The sequence below is a fragment of the Strigops habroptila genome, chromosome 1 (genome assembly GCF_004027225.2).
Source record: "Strigops habroptila isolate Jane chromosome 1, bStrHab1.2.pri, whole genome shotgun sequence".
NCBI lineage: Eukaryota > Metazoa > Chordata > Aves > Psittaciformes > Psittacidae > Strigops > Strigops habroptila.
In genome coordinates, this window is record NC_044277.2 from 54,243,212 (window position 1) to 54,264,139 (window position 20,928).

A 20,928-nucleotide genomic window follows, 5' to 3' on the forward strand; every position below is an offset into this window, starting at 1 on the left:
CTTATGAAAGCTTCTTTGCAGGGATTTTCTTCAAATTGGTCGAAGCGATGGAAAAGAAATACTGAGATGCCAGCCGTGGGCCGTGCTCTTCCAGACTTTACTCTTTTTGAGTACTACTTTGAATAGTACCTCTCCCCCTCCTTCTTTTTCCTCCCCCCCCCCCCCCCGTTTTTTTTAAGCAGTGAGACTACTTGAGTATCTGTTTACATTACACTTGTGCTGTATTAATGCCATGCTTCAGAATTGCTATTTACCTGTAGGATCCGGGAAGTAATTTCCCTTCCCTGGCTTCTGAAAGTTTCGTTCGTTTGTTTGTTTGTTTGTTTTTACTTGTAGTGGTGGAGGTTTTTCTCCTCATTTCCCTCCCTCCCTTCCTCTGAAGGACTGAAGGTTGCTACAAGTGTACACACAAGGTTGATGGAGTATACTGGTGTTTTCTTTGGCAGTGAAGTCTTTTAAGCACCTGGTCAGTGTATCTTGCTTCCCGTCACTAGATTTGAGGTCACGTTCTCTGTCCCCTCGAGTCCAAATAGGCAAGGATAAACATCTGGGTTTCCTCTTCATAGCTTGAACCTTTTCCTTTGTACCTCTGGGAGCTCTTTAAAATCTCAGCTCTTGCAAAGACTTAGGAAACTGTTTATCTCTACTCCCTCCTGCTCCTATGCTAGGGCTCATGTATTGTAGATTTTGGTCATTTAATGTGGGTCAACGGATCTCTAGCCAAATAGGATGCTAGGAAAAAGGGTCAACAGCTTTTCGAGTATTATATATTAAGAGAAGAGATGAAATATAGACCTTCCTCAGATAGGCGTTAATTCCGTGGCTTGTTGTGCTTATGATAAAATAAGCTTGCATGACCAACCCCATGTTGGGATCTTTAAGATCCCAGCGAACAAGCTACATTGATTCTCTGGCATTGCACAGCTGCTGACATACTGAATGGTTAATCTGAAATCAACAGCATTGCTGAGTATTCTTCACTATCAATGAATATGAAATTTATAAGTAATGAGTATAAAAGCTAAAAGCAACTACTAGTGGCAAAATCAGTCCCACAACAAATTTAAATAAAACATTGTTCATCCATTGTGCCACTTGCCATCAGAAAACATCAAAACCACAGTTTCATTTCTGTCCATTAACTTTTTAGTATCTTACTAGAATTTCAGTGTTGACTGAAGTAAAAATCCAGTCTGGCAATCTTTCCTCACAGAACTCTCTCAGGCTTTAATGACAACTCTGTATGTACAGGAAATACCATATTAGACCCTATTGTGATAAATTCTTCATGTCTCCCTTAGCATTCAGAACAATACTTTTCCATTTTCTTTCGCGGCAACAAGTTCTAGTAAATCTTACAATATAAAATGAGAAATTTGTGATAGTGAGATAATGGTGTTAGAAAATGTTATTTGACTGATTCTTCCTATAAATGAAAGTAGTTTCACATTTCTCATGGTATTTATGGGTGGCAGTGCTGGTTTTCCAAGCCTTCTTCTCTTGTTGGCTATTCTGATTGATACTGAAGTGAAAGGTTGAGAAGGGTCACCTCCAAAGACAGGGAAAGATTTGACACATTTCCATTGTAACAATCCTGCAAGTGATTTTAGGGTAGTTGAGCCACCATGTGTTGGTATAATGGGTTGATCAGTTTGATTCTTTTAATACAGGTAAATCACTTTGATGGAGGTTAATTTAGGCTGTGTTTACAGAGGTTACTCTGATCCTTTTTTCAGGCTACTATGTGTGTTTTCAGAGAAATAATCTGCAAAAACCTTTAGAGAATGATAACCCATTCCTCCCTATTTACAGAATAGTATTTTTTCTTTCAAGCTGGAAGCCTACAGAATAAGTCTTACGTTTTCATCATAATCCTTTATGAGTTTTAAATCTATTTTTTTAAGTTGGCAATTTTAAATGGTTCCTAGTGAGTAGAGCCCTGGTGAGCTTCAAAACCACACACAGTTTCAATGAAGCTGTGTGAACCTGCTTCAGAATCTCTGCAAGTTTTCCAAGCTTTTATGCTCTCGTATGGTTTACAGACAAAAACCTACAGGGGTCCCATTTAAAGCCTCCTAGCAGCTAAAAGATAGAGGAAAAAATGGCTTTTAAAAAACCTGAAGTACCCTCTTATGAGTGCATTAAAAGCAATTTTGTTTGCTTTCCACTTTCAAAATGCTTCAAGCCGCCAAAGACGCGATGTTAGAAAATGACTCATGAGTACTAGAGAAACAGTCTTTGAAAGTTTGTTCATAGTAAAGGATGATAGCTAGGCAAGTGGGGTTTCTATATTCAGAAAGAAATATCTTGTGTCCACATATTGCTTTTGTTTTTTGTTTTTTTTTTTTTTTGCTTTTCCAATAATCTGTTCAGATGTGCTTCACCTTTATCTTACAGGTTTTCAGCAATTGTGTAAAAATCAGCTCAGAACTCCTGTTTGTTTGTTCCTGTGGATGCTATCAGTATTTGGAGACCAGGGCCTCCATGGAGAGGGAAGGGAATGCCAAAGCAACGCAGGCTCATACTTTAACTCGCTGGCATGTGTAAGATCCAAAGAGCAGGAAAAATTTGCTTCCTTTCAGGTAAATTGGGGTGTGTCACCCTGTTGTCACTCTGAGATTATATTGTGTAGAGTTTAGGAGCTCTTAGTATTGGGTTGGGGTTTTTTGTTTAATTAGTTTTGGTTTTGTTTTTTTATTTTCATTGGAGTGTTTGGTGTAGGAGTGGTTTCTTGATTTATTTTCTCTATGGGAATCACTGGGTGCAAAGGCAAAGTATTAAAATGTCCTCGTCACTTTGATATTGATACAGCTCTCACAGTTTTCTCTCTCTCTTCGAGTGTAAATAAAGATAATGGTGTGGAGTAGGCTTTCCAAAATTCAAGAATATTTGGACCTTGTGTTCTGTTCTAAGCCCCTCTTGAACAAACATGCTTCCCTTTCTAGATTATTTTGCTGAGTGTTAGGGACAAAAGATTCACGTAACAGAATCTAGAGGTGACCTGACAAAACTAATTTGATGAAATATTAAAGTTTGTTTTCTATTGATTTCAACAGATGTGTACCTATAATAATCTCTCATAAAACCACGCCTTTTGAAGGTTTATTTTGTGTACTTTATGGTTTCTTCTATGGAATAAACATGAATTGTGCATTAGGATCAGAGGGGCATTTCCCACAGTTTGTTGCTATCTCAATAGCAAGTAGAAATTTTACAGATGTAGATTATATATGTATATATATAATCATAGAATCAACTAGGTTGGAAAAGACCTTTAAGACCATCAAGTCTGAATGACAAATATGTTGTCATTGAGTATAATTCTATAATATAGTTAAAAAAATATTTTTGTTTTTTATAGTTGATTATACTGGCAGTTCAAAAAAGTCCTCTAAATGTAGCATATCTGATATGAAAAGCCATGGAGGAATTGGACTAACAGCATTAACTTTTAATATTTTTAGTTTTAAATTTTTAAACTTCACACAGCCCCATAGCTTTCTCTCTATAGAGTTGAAAAGGAGAAAGGAAAATTTGATGCACTTAGTTGTTGACAATAGTTGAAAAACGAATAAATATTGCAAGAATTAAGGAACTGAAAGAACTAAATGAAAAGACAGAAGTGGTAGTACAAAGTATTTAAGCTCTCTTGTCCTTGCGACAAAACAGAAAGCAAGATGTGTGTGAACAGGATGTGAACATAACCTAAGATCATGAGATAAAGATTCTTACCTGGTTTTAATTGTGAAAACACGACCATGAGCCTAAAAGCTGTCTCTGGAAACAATGCTGATGTGCAGGCTAGCAACCTGTTGTGTAGCTGAATAGTAATATAAAAGGTTTGGTATTTTTAGAAATCAAGTAAATTGAATAATGGGATGGAATTTTCAAAGCATTTGCATACCTAGAACAACAATTACTGCTTACTTTTGCCATTTAATTGAATAAACCATTTAATGTAGGCAAGTTATGTACTTCTCCAAAACTCTTTTGCTGCCCCTTCACACCAGCATAACTTTTCCTGTGTTCAAACAATTCACATTAGGCAGCTGGTGTATGTTAAGAAGTACTTTCAAAGTCTCTTCCATATGCCACATATTTCTTGCACAGTATCTATAGTTTCTGTGTAACTCTCTCTCTTGTGGCTACTCCTGGAGTCCTCAGAGAAACTACTGTCATAGCTCCAGGCATCTCTGTGTGGCCTGTAGGAAGTGGTTTGTTAGGATGTTTGGTACTGCTGTAAACAAAATATGTTTGAGAGTTTAAAAAAACCCCCACCAAACTCCAAAACAAATGAACAAAAAATCCCCACAAAAGATCTGAGGCTAGTTCCCAGAACTGCTATAATAATAATAATAACAACCACCACCACTACTCAAAAGAATAATAATCACTAGCGTCACCAGAAATGAAACCAGCTATGCTGCCACAAGATAGCAGTTACACTCTTGGGAAAGTTCTAGGTAAGATACTTCTGCATCACTTCAGTAAGGAGGTTATCATGGATCTTATTTTATGGCAAGGAGGTTCTCATCCAGTCTTTTGTAGAAAGATAAATTTTGTTTTGTGTAATTGCAAAAGCCTATGAGTAGAGTGAAATAGAAATTCATGTACTGAAAATGAAGCTTGCGTTTGGAATATTAGAAGTAATTTAAAAGAGTTTGGTGCAATAGAGAATGAGTTGAACGGGTCAAAATTTTAACTTGTTGAAGGTAAGAAAGTTGGTAAGGCCTTTTAAACAAAAGTTTTGGGAAAAAGCTTTGGATATTTTGACACTTGGCTGTGCAGAAAGAGTGTTGTTTATGGATTAAGTAGAAGATATCAGCTTTAGCAATATGGATGAGTAATTTACTAATATAATTTTTCTTGATTCTAGCAACGTATAGAAAATAAGATGCCTTTTAGAAGACAATTGTAGTTTAATGAAGTCATGGGCAGAAGTTACTGTCTGGATCTTGTTATGCTTGCAGAAGAGATAACTGCCCTTAGCTGCTTGTTACCATCTTTTCAGCTTGTGATTATCATCTCAGATTTGTTTGTTGTGTGTGTTGTCATTTTCTAACTTGTCTGTCAAATGAGTTAGGTTAGGAAGACGTTTTCCCCCTTTTTGTTTTTCTTTTTTTTTTTTTTTTTTTTTTTTTAAGTTAACTTGGTTCACTTTGAAGGCAACAGATTGTGGAACATTTGTAATAAGAGCCCCTCCAGCAGATAATCTCTAGCAGAAGGGCGATGACAGGCGGCTGGAGGTTGTAACCTCTTCTGAGCCGGAGGAGTTTTTGAAGACACACTAGTTATTCCAAAACTTGGGCAGAAGCAATATATCTGCTGCAGGGGCCAAGGGTCTTGGAGACACCCCTCACCTTGGAAAGCTGCTTTTGGCATTTCCATAGCCACGAGCTACCCATGCTGCTGATCTGCTCCCTTCTACAGGCATGTGACTTAAAGCAGGGTGTCGGTATGTAGAGTCTTTTTAGGTCAGAAAGACATGCTGGAATAGAAGGCAGGCCAGCTTGGAACAGTGATGCCAAGAACGAGGATGCCTTTGTCAGCTTGACTGAAGACCAGCCCACCTAGGTGCCATTTTTTCTGAAACTCATGAGATTGGGTTGAAACCCAGATGCTCCCATCCCTGAACTGCAACAGCAGAGGCTGAGTGATCTGTTAATGCCTTGGAGTGCACTCCAGTTCTTAAACCTGCTTCCTCAGTAATCCAATTTATATGTGATGAAGTGATAACATGAAGCTTGTCCTAAGATGTTTTTTTGTTAATTTGGTGATGTGGGAGTTGCCTGACAATTGCCTTGGGGAACAGTGGGCTTCCTATTTATAATTTTGATGAGTAAAGCCCACACTGCTTGCTTAGGCAGATTCTTGTCATGTGGAAGACTCTTGTATCAGAGGGTCCAGGCATGAAGAGGTGTGCCTCTGCACCACCAATACTTGCTGGCCAGAGGTTGGTCCCTTTTTGACCTGGACAAAATACTCTTGTCACATGAACTACATGAAAACAAATATTCAAGAAAAAAGCCTGCTATCACTTGGAAAGGTCTGTGAAAAAGGTGGTATCCTGTTCTTAAACAGGGGGTGGGAAGCAGCCTGTGGTGAGATTAGCTATTTATGAGCAACAGTTTTCAACAGATCTATAGGCAGTACAGAAATAAGTCACATGCCTCACCTAAAGCAACAAAGGCAATGCAGGCTGTGTGTTAAAGCATTTGTTCTTCAAGATGTTCGAGTTGAGGACTTACTAGTATGGGAGGCAGTACTTCCTCTCTGCAGAGGAAGAACTCCACTGTGCTTAGCCCAGTTAATGTGTGTATCTCAGGATATGAAACATCATAAATATTGACATCTAAAGGAGGCAAATTTTGGTTCCCCCTTGCCAAGAATTTGCCCAACTTGATTATCCAGGGATAGGATGAAGTCTATTTTCTGTGTTAATATAGGCTTAAGATCTAGCAGGTCAGACTAGTATATGGTCCCTCAAATGGATCTTCCTGTTTGAAGATGAAGATACATTTGTACTCAGTCCCAAAGTCCAAGAAGTCATTCCAGGAAAAGCAGATAAACAGCCATGCCTGTAGAGTCAGGTGTGTCAGACAGAATCCTTGAAACAAAAAAAAGGCAAAGCCAGGCTGAAATACAAGTGGAAGCGGTGGGAGTACAAGGGTAGGACCCCAATCCTAGGGCCACAAGAGTGTGAGCTGGAGGAAAGGTGAGAAGTCTTCACCTGTTCTCGCATAGTGTTGATGTGTATCACTACATCCAGCTGGGAAAAGTAGAAGGACCTGTGGTGGAGATAGTGTTTTACTTGGTCTTGCCTTCTGTAGCGATGAGGGTATGGGCCTGATCTTGTCATTCCACATTCCTGAATCTCTGGCTTTAAACACCAAGAACAGTGTAGAATCTCAAGGACTTCAGGCTTCTTAGTGGGACTTACAGAACATGTAAGAACATTTAATGCAGCGTCCTTGCACCCACATCAGTCCTGCTATTTCAGCATCAAGCTTCTGTAAATTGTCGGTCTGGTTAAATTGAAACTCTCAAAGCACTGAAGGGTAACACATTTCTATTGTAGCTAAGCCTTGTGATGTTTGTTTTAGAAATGACTTGAGTACTCATGTCAGTTCAAGAGTAAGTTGTAAGTTGCTGAAACAATCTACTTACTGGGATGCATCTGAAAGACAGCATTTTTCTTTCATACAGCTGTTATATCTGATCATCTTTTATTCGCTTCTTTGACTAGAAATCTGGAAGGAAGAGTGGCTTGGAAGACAGTCACTAGCTCAGAAACTGTATTAAGAATGGTAATATCTGTTACAACAGATCAATATAAATTGTATGATCACAATGTTTTTTTCATAAAAAAAACCCAAACCAAACCCAAACCAAACCCAACTATAATAATACCATTTTTTCCTGAAAATTTCTTTGTTGTGACTTGCAAATCTAAACAATTTTTATCAAAAACCTGCAACCAAGCAAAAAGCTACATGGAGTACATCTCTGCAGAACTTAAAGACTCTGCAGCAGAAAATGCCATCACCAATCTTTAAAACAAACAGGTGTTCCTGAAGGAACTGAATGTTCCTGGCTAACAGACATCTTTAATCCCTTTCTGAGATGGAATTTTTCAAGGCAACTGGGGGCCAACTGATCGTAAAAGGCTTATTATGAGGCTGAGACATTGTTGGGGCTGGATACCCCTTGAATGGCATCTTGATGTCAGCATAGCCCTGTGCTGATTTTGCTTTCTTTGTTACTTGTAGGGAATAGCTAAATGACACATATTCTTCTTCCTGTTGATGAGGTAAATTGTAAACATCCCTCTAGACTCCCAGATTCACCTCCTGGGTGATCTGTCTCAGCTGTGGCAGTGCAAAGTTTCTTTCACGCAATTAATGGGACAATTATATCAGAATGATGAGATCATGCCTTTTGCTGGAAACAATAGAGATCTTTCATGAACAAAGAGAGCTTTATTTAAATCTTTGCAAATAAAGCACTATTTTATTCAGTGAAAGTGGGTGACTGCTACAATTTGGGTAGGCACAGCATGGCGTGAAGGTGAACTCACTCTGTAGAGTGGTAGGTATAGAGCTTTGCAGTGGCTGTCTCGGAACAAAGTAGGCAATGGTGGTTTGGGTGTTTTTCGTGCTTGCACCAACTGGTAGTGCCCAGGCAGTTCTAATACTGCCTGAGAAAACCTAAGACTGTAGAAAGTAGCTTCATTTGTTTGCTAAATATATGTAAAAACCCCATCTTGGTCTTTTCCATTGTATCAAGATTTTTCATGCAGGTACATGTCATGCATGTAAATCAAACTATAGTGGTGGACAGCTCTGTAATCTGGGGGAACTACTGAGACTTATAAACTGATCCCGAGTTATGAGCCATATAGAAACATGGAAAGTATTTCTGCTCTTGATTCTTTAGTCTTATACATTTGAGAGAAAACCCAATGACATTGCTAAAAGAAATATATGAGTCTTAGATATTTTTATGATTCTTTTTGTAAGCTGCAGAGCATATTTTTTTCTTTAAAAAAGTCATTTGGTAAATGCTAATTTTAGTCTGCCTTTTGACACTGTTCTAAAATGACATCTGGATTTCCTATAAAATCATATGTCTGGTACAAAGCTGAGGCTGCCCACTGGCACACAAATTCCTATGCACATGTAATTCTCTTTAAAAACAGTCAAATCACAGCTATATTGACTCCAGAGCATTTTTTTGTTTTATTTCTGGTGGCAGATGTGATTCTGGTGTTCTTGGGGCTTCTTTAGACAAACTCAGCACCTAGGCTGTGCCTGGATCATTGCAGTTAATTACCAAGTAGAGCCTATACCAGTTAATAGGAGGACTTGTGGATGGGGGGAGGTCTCCCTGGTACTGCTACATCCTCCACTGTATCGGTGAGCGGTGTGTGAAACCAGGGAGGCCCAGTAGGTGAGAGGGTTGCTTGGAAGGCTCTTCCAGCAGCAGCAGCTGTGCAGCCCCTGGCTGGATGCCCCATGCAACTGCTCAAATGGCCAAAGCACTGATGTTCCCTGCCAAGATTTCCACGCTGCTGTTGGGCTGCGGTGCCAGGAATGGGGTTGAACAGAACAATATCTTCTTTGCTCTGTGGCCTTGCCCTCAGCAGAAGGGCAGATATTTGGAGGGAGAAAGGGCTTGGAGATAACATAGTGTCTGCTTCCCCTGCGAGGCTCTAAGGTTTGTGCATGGCCTCTCTGCATGTGGTGTAATTCAAGTTCTGATGTTGCTATTCTCTCATGCTTTCAGGGTAACAAATGGAGTACTGCAGAGAAAGAAAGAAATAGCACTGTAAAAAGCAAAAATAAGTGCTAAGAAGATAGTTCTAATACCTGTGAGCAGGAACAGGCTTTATTGTTTTACAGTTGTCAAGTTTTGAAGCAATACCGTTTGGGATAGTTATGTGCTAAAAAGCTGTGACTGGCATAGCTATTTTAGCAGGTATTTATTTGCCCATGTATGCGCACTGGTGAAAAGTCTCAAGTTTGAGGAACAAAGACATTATTTCACACATTTGTCATCTTGCCAGAAAGACATAGCTTGAAGAAGTGAAATTTTCTGGAAACGATGTAACTCAGATTGGCATAAGATATAGGTGTGGCTGTGTTTTATAGAAATGTTGCCAGACCGTCTGACATAATGTGAGTGCATGTACAGTGAGAGTACACATGCACGAATAACCTGCTCAGTCTCTAACTCCTTATTCGAAGTAAATTACTCCAAGTCAGCTGTTTTGCATTAACTGCCGGCATGCAAATTGTTATTGTCAGGTCAATATGAGCTAATTCAAAGGCATTTATTTTCTTGGTTAGAGACCAACTTTTTCTGCATGCGTTGGCTGGGGCAGAGTATACATTTTATAACAAATAATGACAGATTAACTGTTTTGTAGTAAATTTGACATCCTTGCTTAACTTGTGACAATTTGTTCATGGATTCCTACTGTTAGAGTGTGGCGTAGTGAATAGGATACTTAACAAGAGCAAGATGTTACACAAGTGAGGCAGAGCTCCTACCAAGGGGAAGTTCTTTCCATATGTATTCCCAATTCATCCTTTGGGTAGTCTCTGTTTTATGCCATGAAGGGAAAACTACTGTAGAAATGGTAACATGTAATAATAGAAAATGAACAAAGTTAGAGGTTAATGCCACGGTGTGAATTGACTCATATTTCTTCAAACAGTGACATTGTATCAGAAGAATTTACCAAGTTGCAATAATCTGCAACAGGAGTTTTTCACTGTTAGGATTATAATCCAGCCTTTCACTTAACATTTAAAAAAACACCAAAGCTTTAATATATGGCATCACTACCTATTGTGTAAATAGTTTCCTAACCTAGGAAAATTATTAGCACTGTAGGAGAACATGGCACGTCTAATCAGTTGCAGAAGACTATCCTTGAACATAGTACTTTCTCACTTCTTAGACTGGAGAAAGAAGTACAGGGTTTTTTCTTTTATCTCATTACATTAAACTTCTGAATCAAGGTGTAGTTTTCACAATGTGACAGGGCACATCTTGGTGCTATAGCACTCACTAGAGAGATAGGTGAATGACTTGTTAGGATGGTGTCTATAATGATGATATAGAGCTTTGGGGGTTAAAATTTTGAGACGTAGAAACTTTTTAAAGTGTTTCAGCTGTCAGTGAAGAGTGCTGAAGGTACCAGCCAAAGGAACAGTCAGTGTGTTAAAGGAAGAAGATGTAAAAATCTATAATTTTAATGTATTTTGCATTCTTGCAACTTGTCATACCAATGCTAAAATAACTGAGAAAGATCCTTTTTAATGACAGCTTTTTATACTGGCCTCTGTTCTTGGTGTCTGTAAGGTATGTTAAGATCTGCAGGTAGCCTGCTTATAAATAAATGAGTAGCTAAGGAAGTATGTGAGAGAATAGAAAGCAAGTTATTGGAGAAACTCCTGTGAACACAGTCGTGCAGATCTGAGCATTAGAGAATGGTTTGGGTTTTTTTTCAAGCTGTTTGTGATCTAGTGGTTGGAGTTTGAATGCAGGAATGAATTCTGCCACTCAGCCTTCTCTGTAGTTGTTTTCTTGTCTATAGAATACGAATAATGCTTGTGTACGTCTGGGTTGGTGAGATTGAACTGATTAGTGACAACAGAATGCTTTGAGAGCTTTTAATGGGAGGCATTAAACAACTGTATGCTATGCAGATTTTCAATATTAAAAATATATCACAGGTGACCTGCAAAAGCAGTGGAGAGAATTGAAAAAAGTCACTAGGATACATTTAGTGTGGAAGAGCAAAGAGTTCCTAAAATCCCTTTGGGAGGAGTAAGCTAGACAGGAATAATATAACAGTCTTATTTGCAGTATTTCTGTAAGCAACTGTAGAAACGTTTTTCCAGACATGAAAAAATGCATTTGGTCACAGCAGCAGATGAAGCAAGGCAGGCATATGGTCAGCAGCAGGTTCCACTTGTTCTCATTCTGGACAATACAGGTATCTGATTCAGTGGGCAGTGTTAGCCTGGGATGCCTGAACATGATGTAGAGTTGCCTTTTAGGCACGAAAAACATTCAGCTACTAGTCATAGGACAATATATGCAATTTGAGTAGTGTAATCTGTCTAACCTATTTGCCTTAATTGTCTTCTGTCATAGTAAAGCCTTCAGATTTTTCAATGCAGCATTAATGCAAAGGCTTTAATTTAAAAGGAGTCCAAATGCAGGAGGAGAGAAAAAGGAGAAAGAGAAAATAAGTAGTTGTAGTAAGTGGACACGGAACTTCTCAGAGCTCTCCAGCTTTATCCTTGGGGAGAGTTGAAGGGCAGAACTGAAAGAAATTTATTGCAATGCAGGGTTCTTCAGATGAAGGCAGTTATACTTTAAGCACTGACCAGGTGCTCTGTACTGTGCCAGGGACACAGTGAACATGGTCCTTACTGCAAAAAAATTAGGTGATTCTTTTTTTTTTTTTCCAAGTATGTAAATAGAAAGAGAGAACTATTCTGTGGAGCCCTAAAGAAGAATAGAGTGGCTTTTAAACACACGTGGATGTGTCAAGTTATTGGGAAGGATTTGAAAGCTAGGAGTTTGGGCAGCTGAATAGGAATGATTATGTTAGTGAACAGAAAAGACAGAAGCTGATAGGTTGTGACACTGGTTCTCCCATTACAGTTAAGCATAAGGCGACGATGGTGTTACTGTTAATCAGTTCTATTATGCATCCTTCTCATGTGATTTTCCTCTTTTCATGTAAGACTATCCGAAGTTTTGGAGTTTTTGGCTCACGGCTTCATTTGAGTATTAGATGGCTTTCTTTACTGCATTCTTTATCGAATACTTCTGCTGTAGGTTTTGTGTGTATATGTGTGTGTGTAAATGAGTCTGATCCTGGTCCTGCTGAAGCCAGTGGGATTTCTGATGTGGACTTGAAAAGAGTTAGAATCTTGCCCAACAATATTTGGCAATTGTTCATTTGAAAATACTTTGCAAACTCATTACTTCCCTCACAACTAACATGAACCAATAGGTTTATGTTAGTTGTACAGTAGGACTGGTAGCTAAGAAAGTAATTCTGGCTATGTTTCTGGAAAAAAGGGGGTTTTGGTAGTACTTCAAAAATAAAAAATTATAGAAAAACAAGCAGTGAATAGCTGCTTTGTGGTCCAGTAGACAGAACACTGTAGAATAAATGAGGAAAATTTGGACCAGTTCCCAATTCTGTCTGCTCTCATAGTATATCCTTAAGGCAAATAATATTTCTTTTATGACTTAGATTCTCTATCTGTATCATGGAAATACTAAGGCTTGTCCTCCAAAAAGAAGTCCATCTGAGACTTGGGAATAAAAATGAAAACATATTTGGGAAATATTATTATAAACAAGAATGTTGTATCTTTCACATGGCAAAGACTTTATTTTGCAAAATGGAAAATACAGCTGTTTGCAAATTGTTTGTAAATTGATAATAACAGAGTACATCCTGTAGAATAGCCAGGTCAGGACAAGAATTTGATTCTTATTTGATCATCAAATATTGTCTGATTGCTACATACATTGTTGACTCTATATAATATGTTGATACAGAGCTCCTTTTGCCCGCTGTGCAGTCATCCACCCCTTGTAACAGAGAATGTATTTTCTCTCTTTATTATGGTAACGCTTGTGGTATTTGGTAGCTTATGTGATACGACCTGATTCCAGTCCATTTCTGTTGGTTCCTCGCAGAGGGTTTCCACATCATAACTTTCTTGGCTGATTTATCAGAAGCTAAAGGTAGACCTCACAACCTGATCTATGCTAATTCCCAGTGGAGTTGTTTTGCATTAGGCCTTCTCTTAGGAAAAAGAGGAGGGTGTTACTGCCATTATAGTTTGGAGACTCTTGGGGAGCCAGTTCTCTTAGCTATGTGTCGGCTGCATAAATTCTGAGACAGTAAGAGTGGCCAGAGCTTTTCATCCACTGTTTCTTACAAGCTCCAAATTCACTGGTGCATTGGTGCTGCCTTCAAGAAATGTCATTGTGACCAACAGTACAGGTTTTGAAATTTCAACAGGAGATACAGAATGTGTGTCCAGCTGAGATTTCTGCCATTCCTCTTCCAAGCTCTTAGGTTGCTTAGTGTGTACAGTAGCTGGGAGAGTTCCAGTCTGGATGCAGATGATTGCCATCTCTATAGTACTTTGTCTAATGATGTCCTTTCCAAGCCTTTTTATTGTTGAGAACAAAGAAACATGCGCTCTGTAATGTTACCTTATTATTAAAACCTAAGGATGCCATCCAGATATTCACAGTGCTCACTAAGCTTAGTCTGATGTAGCACTTTATTTAGCATGAAAACCTTTTTAGTTATGTCCGTCATGACAAGAAAACCAAAATATCTCCTCTTAACATTTGTGAGACTGTCTGAAACTGAGATTGACATCTAGCGGAGGGGTCTGCAGGTGTGCGGGTGGAATTTGCAGATGAATAACACATTGTAGAGTGTGTGTGCGTACACCCATGAACAACAAACTAGCTGGAGTCTAATTTTGGTGAATGACTAGAACAGAGAATTTTGTATAACAGCAGAATGTTGTAAGTAATCTTTCTTGTGCTGCCTTCCTTACATCCTTTCGTACTTCCCCCCCATCATTGCTTTAATATCTACCACCTACTTAACAAGGCATACAAAGTGGTCCTTTTCTGAGATGGCACAATCACTGGAGTGACACAATTACACAGCACTGTAAGATGCTGTTGGAAGTGTGCAGGCTGGGTCCTAGAACCCTGTGTGTGTGGTCAAGGGGCCCTACAAGCCCATCTGCACACACCTGTTTGGGCATTGAGATGTGTGTCAAGGCCTTGCAACTACTCTGAAGCTCAGTGCAGGCAGAGGCCTCCTTCCTCCTCTGGAACTGAAACATTAGAATTTGCATTAAGATCATGAACCACTCTGAAAAATTTCAGAATCTTATTAAAATATCTGACAGGCCTTTTTCTCCTGAAATGGCCAAAACCATTATGACAAGCTTGTGGTATGAGGTTTTTTGTATGTTACTAATTTTTAAAATTTTAAGGAGATTTGATGGCTGGCTATTAGTTCCATAAATCACCTAATGTAGATATTTTTTTCCCTGATGTACACTTCCTAGTCTAATCAGGAAGGAGAGTGGAACCCTTTGAAAGGAATGACCTTCTTGGGAATCATCCAAGACAAAGAATATAACTTCCTGGCTTTAGTGAATGAGAATCGTCACCTCTTTATTGTAATGTCTTCTCTCGCTAGATTCTGCCATGATAAAAACCTAAAACAACAACAACAAAAACCACAAATCACCAAAACCCAGCCCCCTCACCACAGGGGTTGACTGAGTAGTGTCTTTTGGAAGTTAGCACATTGAAGACTTGTCTGTCTCTATCTACTGCAGGGTGCCAGTAAGGCTGCAGTCTTCTTTTGCAAAACAGCACCAGGTTAGGGTGATGAGCCACACTTATCTGCTCGTGGTGGACAACTGGGAGATGAATCTGGATGACCTGTTGGGTAAAAAAACCCTACCAAATACTCTTCTAACTAGTTTTAGGTGTTGTTTTATTTGTAGCATACTTTTACATGTAGTTTAGTAAGAGTGGCTTATTACATGTGCCCATATGTTATTTGGCTATGTTCTTACTGCCGACTGAATGTTTTAAATTTCTTCCTCCTTGTTCTCTCAGTGTAACAGATAATAGGAATCAGTAATGCTTGAAATACAGTGATCTGTGGCTTCCTGGTGGGAAACAAGATGAGTCATGACTAACTAAACCCAACAGCCATTATGTCCCTGGATTCAGATTTGTTCCTCTTGGTCTTAATTGTTCAAATACTTGCTTTCTTCACTGGCTTCCTCCCTATCAGTGTGACACGTATTGCAGGCTGTGAGATTGGGAAGGAAAACATGATAGCAGTTACAGCGTATGGAACAAATGCAGAGAAGGGGCCCTACCAGGGATAGATATGGACACTCAGACCATGTGTTTCACCAGGTTGGGTATCTCCTACCAGATCTAATAGCATGATTGGGCCAAGTATTTATTGTAGAGTCAGCAGAGAACCTGTCTACCGGGTTTCCTTGGTTCTTGCATTGTGGTTCTGGACATGACAGGGGTGAGTAGCTCCTGTAGCTAAGCTACACCCTTAGGAACACAGTACCATCCTGTCTGCCAGTAACACGAAAGTTACTTCTACTATCAGATGAATTACAAAGCAGTGACAAAAAAATATATCGAAAAAACCCACAACAGTCCAAATATTAACTGTATCGTTACTAGGTTTAGAGAGGATGATAAAGAAAAGTAAGAAAATCATACACAGATCTGCCTATACCTTAAATTCATTGTAAGAACTTTCTCTTATTTATCCACGAAACAGATCATCAGGACACCTATGAAAACCCATGGATTTGAAATGGATATGAAAACCCAATATCGTGATGCTGTGAGTATTGCTTTCACTGAAGAGATGCCTTTTTAATATGTATCTTCATATAACCAAACTCTCTCTGGGATTCACTTTAGAGTGAAACCTGTACACAGCTCCAAGATCTCCTATGATTTATAACTTTATCAGGGGCTAAATGTTAATACTCTTAGGCTGTCTCTAAGCTTTAGAAATACTGACATTCTTCAGACATACTGACATTCAGAAATACTGACATTCTTCATGTTTAAGTGGAGCAGGCACTAAACAGAACTTGGTAATTTGTGTGATTAGAAGGTAAAGGAGTTTGTATGTCTGAGGAACTGTTGTCCTCTGGCAGGTGCTGGTATATCAGGATTCAGAATGTCTCTTCCAGAGATATCTTGGATAGGAACAAGAGTACCGGCAGTATTAAGTGTTTTCTGCATTTCTCTTTCCAGACACAGATCCATACGTAGGGCTTTCTGGGCATGTGCGTAAGCCTGTGCATTTTCACTGGTTCTTGCTGTCCTCCTCCTCCATGCTTAAAATATCCCAAATTGCTGCCAGGCAAATTTTTCCACTTGAGAGGTATTGTATAGAAATAACTTGAGAGGTGATTTTGTTATGCTTTAGAAAGTTTTCCATGGGTTAGGGATATTCCTTTCTACCTGGGCAAGACTCTCTGATGGAAGTGGATGACTTGTTTTCCTGGAGAAGTCACTGAAGGGAACACAGCTGTAGCATGTCAGACTCATTTGTTACAAAGTGTGTACAGATTGCTGGGGCACTTTTGGAAATGGAACACTTTACTCTTGATGGCTAACTATAGAGCAGACTTGAAATCAAGGTTCTCCCAATTTGTTAATTACACATAAATTATAAATACCAATTTATGGATTATAAATAGTTGATTGTGGTGATTGTTAACCCTGTGCCCTTTTGATGATTTTGCAACTTTCACGACAGGTAGCCCCAGTATATCTTCCAGATTACTGGAAGCTGCTCTTTCCTGTATTGTTTGATGTTCCTTTGGCTCCTTGTGGCATTTAGCAAACATCCAAAATGTTTGCTAAAATCATCTTTCACTGCAGATCTGACTGTTTCTCTGGTTTGGAACTACTCCACTGGTTCCCTGTCTCCTGTCACATCTAGTGACCTGCAGCACAAACTGCAGGCCCTCAGTCACTGACACTTCATAGCTTGGTGCTCTGAATTCTGTGTTGGCAGATTCCTGGCTCGTTTGGGCAGACTTGCATCTTCATTCCAACTTGCAACTAGAGAGAGGTGAGGCAAGAAGGGAAACCAGCTGCACTTAAAAAACACATTTGAGTAAAAAGGGCGCATTCTTAAAGTTAGCAACTGTTACAATTCATCACGTTACCTGCTCCCTGCTATTTCTTCTATTCATTTTAGGGCCACAGGTACTGTTGGGAAGGGAAGAGTCTTCAAAGTGCATCACAGATGGGAATGTGGACTGAGGCTGATGATCTGAATTAAGAGAAATAGGGATATTTTTTATCTTTTCTATGAGAATGGTGTGCATAAATATTTCTACATTTAAACATAATCACAACTTCAGGTGTTGTACTTGTTCCCAAAAGGGCATGGCTGTGCTGGGGAAAGTGTGGGGAGGCCTGAGTTGAAGATCAGGTGATGATCTGTACCACAGCCCTGCATCTCGAAGGATATTCGTGGAGAGAGGGGGAGACCTACGGGCAGGGGCGAGCTCGACTGCTTTACACAGGCCTGCACTACTGGCTCTGCAATGGACAGCATGTGCAAGTGCACACAGGCAGGGCAGCAGCCTGCCTTAGGTTCATGCCTGCTGGGCCAGGGCTAGAACTGGGTTTTCCTGTCTTGCAACATTTTTTAGAAATGTCAAAAATCTTCTCATTCTGCATGGGACAAAGTGTGGTTCTTCACCCCTCCTCCTCCTTCGCCGCTCTCGTCCCTACCACGGGTGCAGGGGCAGGCTCCGCTCCACTGTGTTCACCTCAGCCCCTGCCTTCCCCCCGCGGCGCCCCGCAGGGACCCAGCGCAGCAGCGCCAGCACGGGGGGGGTGCAGCGCGCCCTTCCCGCAGAGGCGGCAGCTCCCGCAGGAGCCGCCCGGGGGTGATTTGGGGCTCCCCCCGTCGCTGCCGGGCCCCGGTGCGGCGGCGGCGGCGCACATCCGCCCGGCAGGTGTCAGTGTGGGCTGCGGGGCCGGGCGGGAGCGCCGCCGCCCCTCCCCCCGCTCCCCCCCCGCCGGCGGCCCCCGCGCCCGTCCGCCAGAGCCAGACTCGCTGCAGACAGGCGGCAGCCAGCGGAGCGGGCAGGGCGGGGGGGGGAGGCGGAGAGGCTGGGGATGAGTTGGAGGCAGGCACAGTCTCAGTGCAGGGAGACGGGCTGCCGGAGACAGGCAGGGGGAGGCGGCGAGGCGCCCCGTCCGCCCCGGAGGAGGCCAGCCCGGCGCGGCGGCGAGCGGCGGGGGCCGGCGGGAGGTGAGTGCTGCCCGCCGCGGCGGGGACGGGCACGGGCGGGGGGCGCCGCGGCGGAAAGTGCCAGGGAAAGTGCGGGGAGGCCCGAGTTGGAGACCCGGGAGCGTGCGGCGGCTGCGGGGGGGGACTCCGCCAGCGCCCGCACTCCCTCCCGCGGCGGGGGTGCCCCAGCCCCCCACAGCCGCTGCCGGGGCCGGGCTGAGCGCGTCCCCCCGCGGCCGCCCCCCAGGTGCCCCGGCGGGCGGGGAGGGTGTTGCTGAAGGGGTGTTGGGCGGCAGTGGCCGGAGTGAGGGGCAGCGGTGACAGGTAGCGGTGTTGGCGGGGGGCGGCCTGCCCGCCGGGAGCCCCGCCGCTCGCTGCCTGCCGCCGCGCTGCTGCACCCCCTGGCCGGCCAGGAGCGGGACCGGCAGCCCGGCGGAGAGACCCCCGCAGCGGAGGCGAGCGGGGCTGTGGAGCCGCGGCGGCGGGCAGGGCGCTGGGGAGCAGGGAGTGTGCGGCACGTCCTCTCCGGCTGCTCACAAGTACATACTTCCAGCTCCGTCTGGCCGCTCACCTCGCTTCGCCTCGGGATTGATGCGATACAGCGCGGTGGGCAGTCTCGGTGGCGGTGCGGGAGAGATCCAGATCCTAACGGGGATGGCTGCGCGGCTGACTGCGCCCGGGTCCAAGCGGGCAACTTTTACAGGGAGGAGAAGCAGCAGCGTGGCTGCCAGACTCACCCGCAAGTGACCTACATTTAGTGAAATGCCTGGTTTTGTTGTTTATTTTTTAGGAAAAGTTTATTAGCAGAAGTCTTGTCTTTTGCCTCTCTGTACCTGATGCCTGCCTGCATTGTTTGCATTGAATATGCGCATCCTAAATTTGTGAATGGTGTTGCCAAGTTATCCATCATGTAGGTGGGTAGGTAGTTACGCGTAGGTTGTGAGCTGATGCTTGCTGCAGAGACAGACACGCCGTTGTGGGTAGGTTTAAGTTCTCTAAAGAATAAGCAGGAAACAGGCAAAATGCAAAAGTAACTTTTGTTAGGAGATCTTAACTGAACACCTAGAATGATAAAGGTTTTAGTGGGACTTTTTTTTTTTATTGTTCAGAACCTTTTCTGCATAGCGAACGATGATTGTGCAAGAGAAGAGAAATCTGGTGAATAATTTTATATGGCACTAGAAATACTGTTTGGTCTTAGAAAAGTTTATTGATCTAAAACACAGGCATCTTCTTGTCAGGAAGGAGAACTCTTCAGAGGTTTGTCGGTTCTTACAGACAAAATCTTGCATTAAAATGTTTGTGGACTGGAAAGGTGCACCACATAACATGAAGAGTGAAATGTATGCAGCAAACGTATGTCTGAGGTTAGCCAAAAAGAGAGAGAGCTTTTGCTGGTAAGAAAGCCTGAGGGGCAATTACTGCTAGACATAGATGAGGTAAGAACAGAGATGCTGCGTAAGTGCAGTAATCTTCCTTTCTGGAAAGAGTCTTTTGGTTTTCGTCCTTCAAGCCTTGAGTATTTTGGTTATACAAAACTTTTATTCTGCTCCCCAATTTCATTCCTAGGTTAATGTTTTGGTAAATCGGCTCTGTGTGATGATCCGGACTTGCTTAAGTAACATGATGGACTCGCTATCGAGTAGAATTGAATAACTGTGCGTGTGGTGCACACGTGTATGGTTCCACTAATGAGCATATAAATATTATGGCTTAGTGGTGGTAAATGGAAGGGGAAGTTTTGCTGGAAAACGAGTGCACTGGTGGGAAGCAATCTAATCAGCATCCTCTAGTCCATATTAGCAGATGTAGTGGTGCTGCTCTGAGCATCTATAGCTGTACTGGTGTTTTAGCACCAGGTATCAAGTTACTGTGATACATGAAGTGACCAGTGAGAGGACAACTTAAATTGGAACACGTCAACTGTATGCACTTATGTAGAGAAGTAAAAATACCTAATTTTATATAATCTTTGTTTATAGCAACATGTTTAATTCTGACTCTTTAAGTATGTGAAGATCACTGTTGCATGCACATAAGGCATATCAGTATTCTCCAGTAAATTCAGATGCCTTTGCAGGCCTAAACGATGATAAATGTGTAACACAGAATGAGTTAACAGCGTGCGACAATATATTTCAGGCCATTGGTTTATGTTAATTGAAACATTACAGGCACTAGGCAGTGTTTGACTGATGAAGTTTGAATTTCAGTCTTCAGCATCTTAGACTTTATGTAAGAGAACTTGTGGAAGTAGAAAGAAACCTGGATTCAGGACTGAGGCACACTTGTAGTAAGTTTGGTAAGATAAAACCGTTGAACAGTTGAAGAATTCAGAACTAACGTGTGCCTTTATTATTTTTAAGCAGCAAGTGCTGTTTTCTCTGCATAGGACATGAAAAGATGAGTTGTTGTTAATTTGCTGTGTACCGAAGGTACCATGTCTTTTGGGGGTGGGTGGTTGTGGAAGAGGGCAGGGGAGAGAAGTTTTCTCCCCAATTTTCTTGGCCAAAATTTAGTTCTGTTTTTCACAGCTGCCC

At 41.7% G+C, this 20,928-nt stretch overlaps 1 protein-coding gene across 3 annotated transcripts in view; it reads left to right on the forward strand.

Moving 5' to 3' along the window:
• The first annotated feature begins 2,492 nt into the window (after positions 1-2,492).
• Positions 2,493-20,928, forward strand: part of LDLRAD4 (low density lipoprotein receptor class A domain containing 4) — a 305,806-nt gene continuing 287,370 nt past the window's right edge. For 2 of the 3 annotated variants that reach the window (XM_030486634.1, XM_030486652.1), the window contains exons 1-2: positions 2,493-2,582; positions 15,899-15,964. The gene's annotated coding sequence lies outside the window, so the exon portion shown is untranslated. Of the gene's footprint in view, positions 2,583-15,898; positions 15,965-18,257; positions 18,410-20,928 lie in introns of those variants that run through there. The other variant, XM_030486644.1, reaches the window with a different exon arrangement.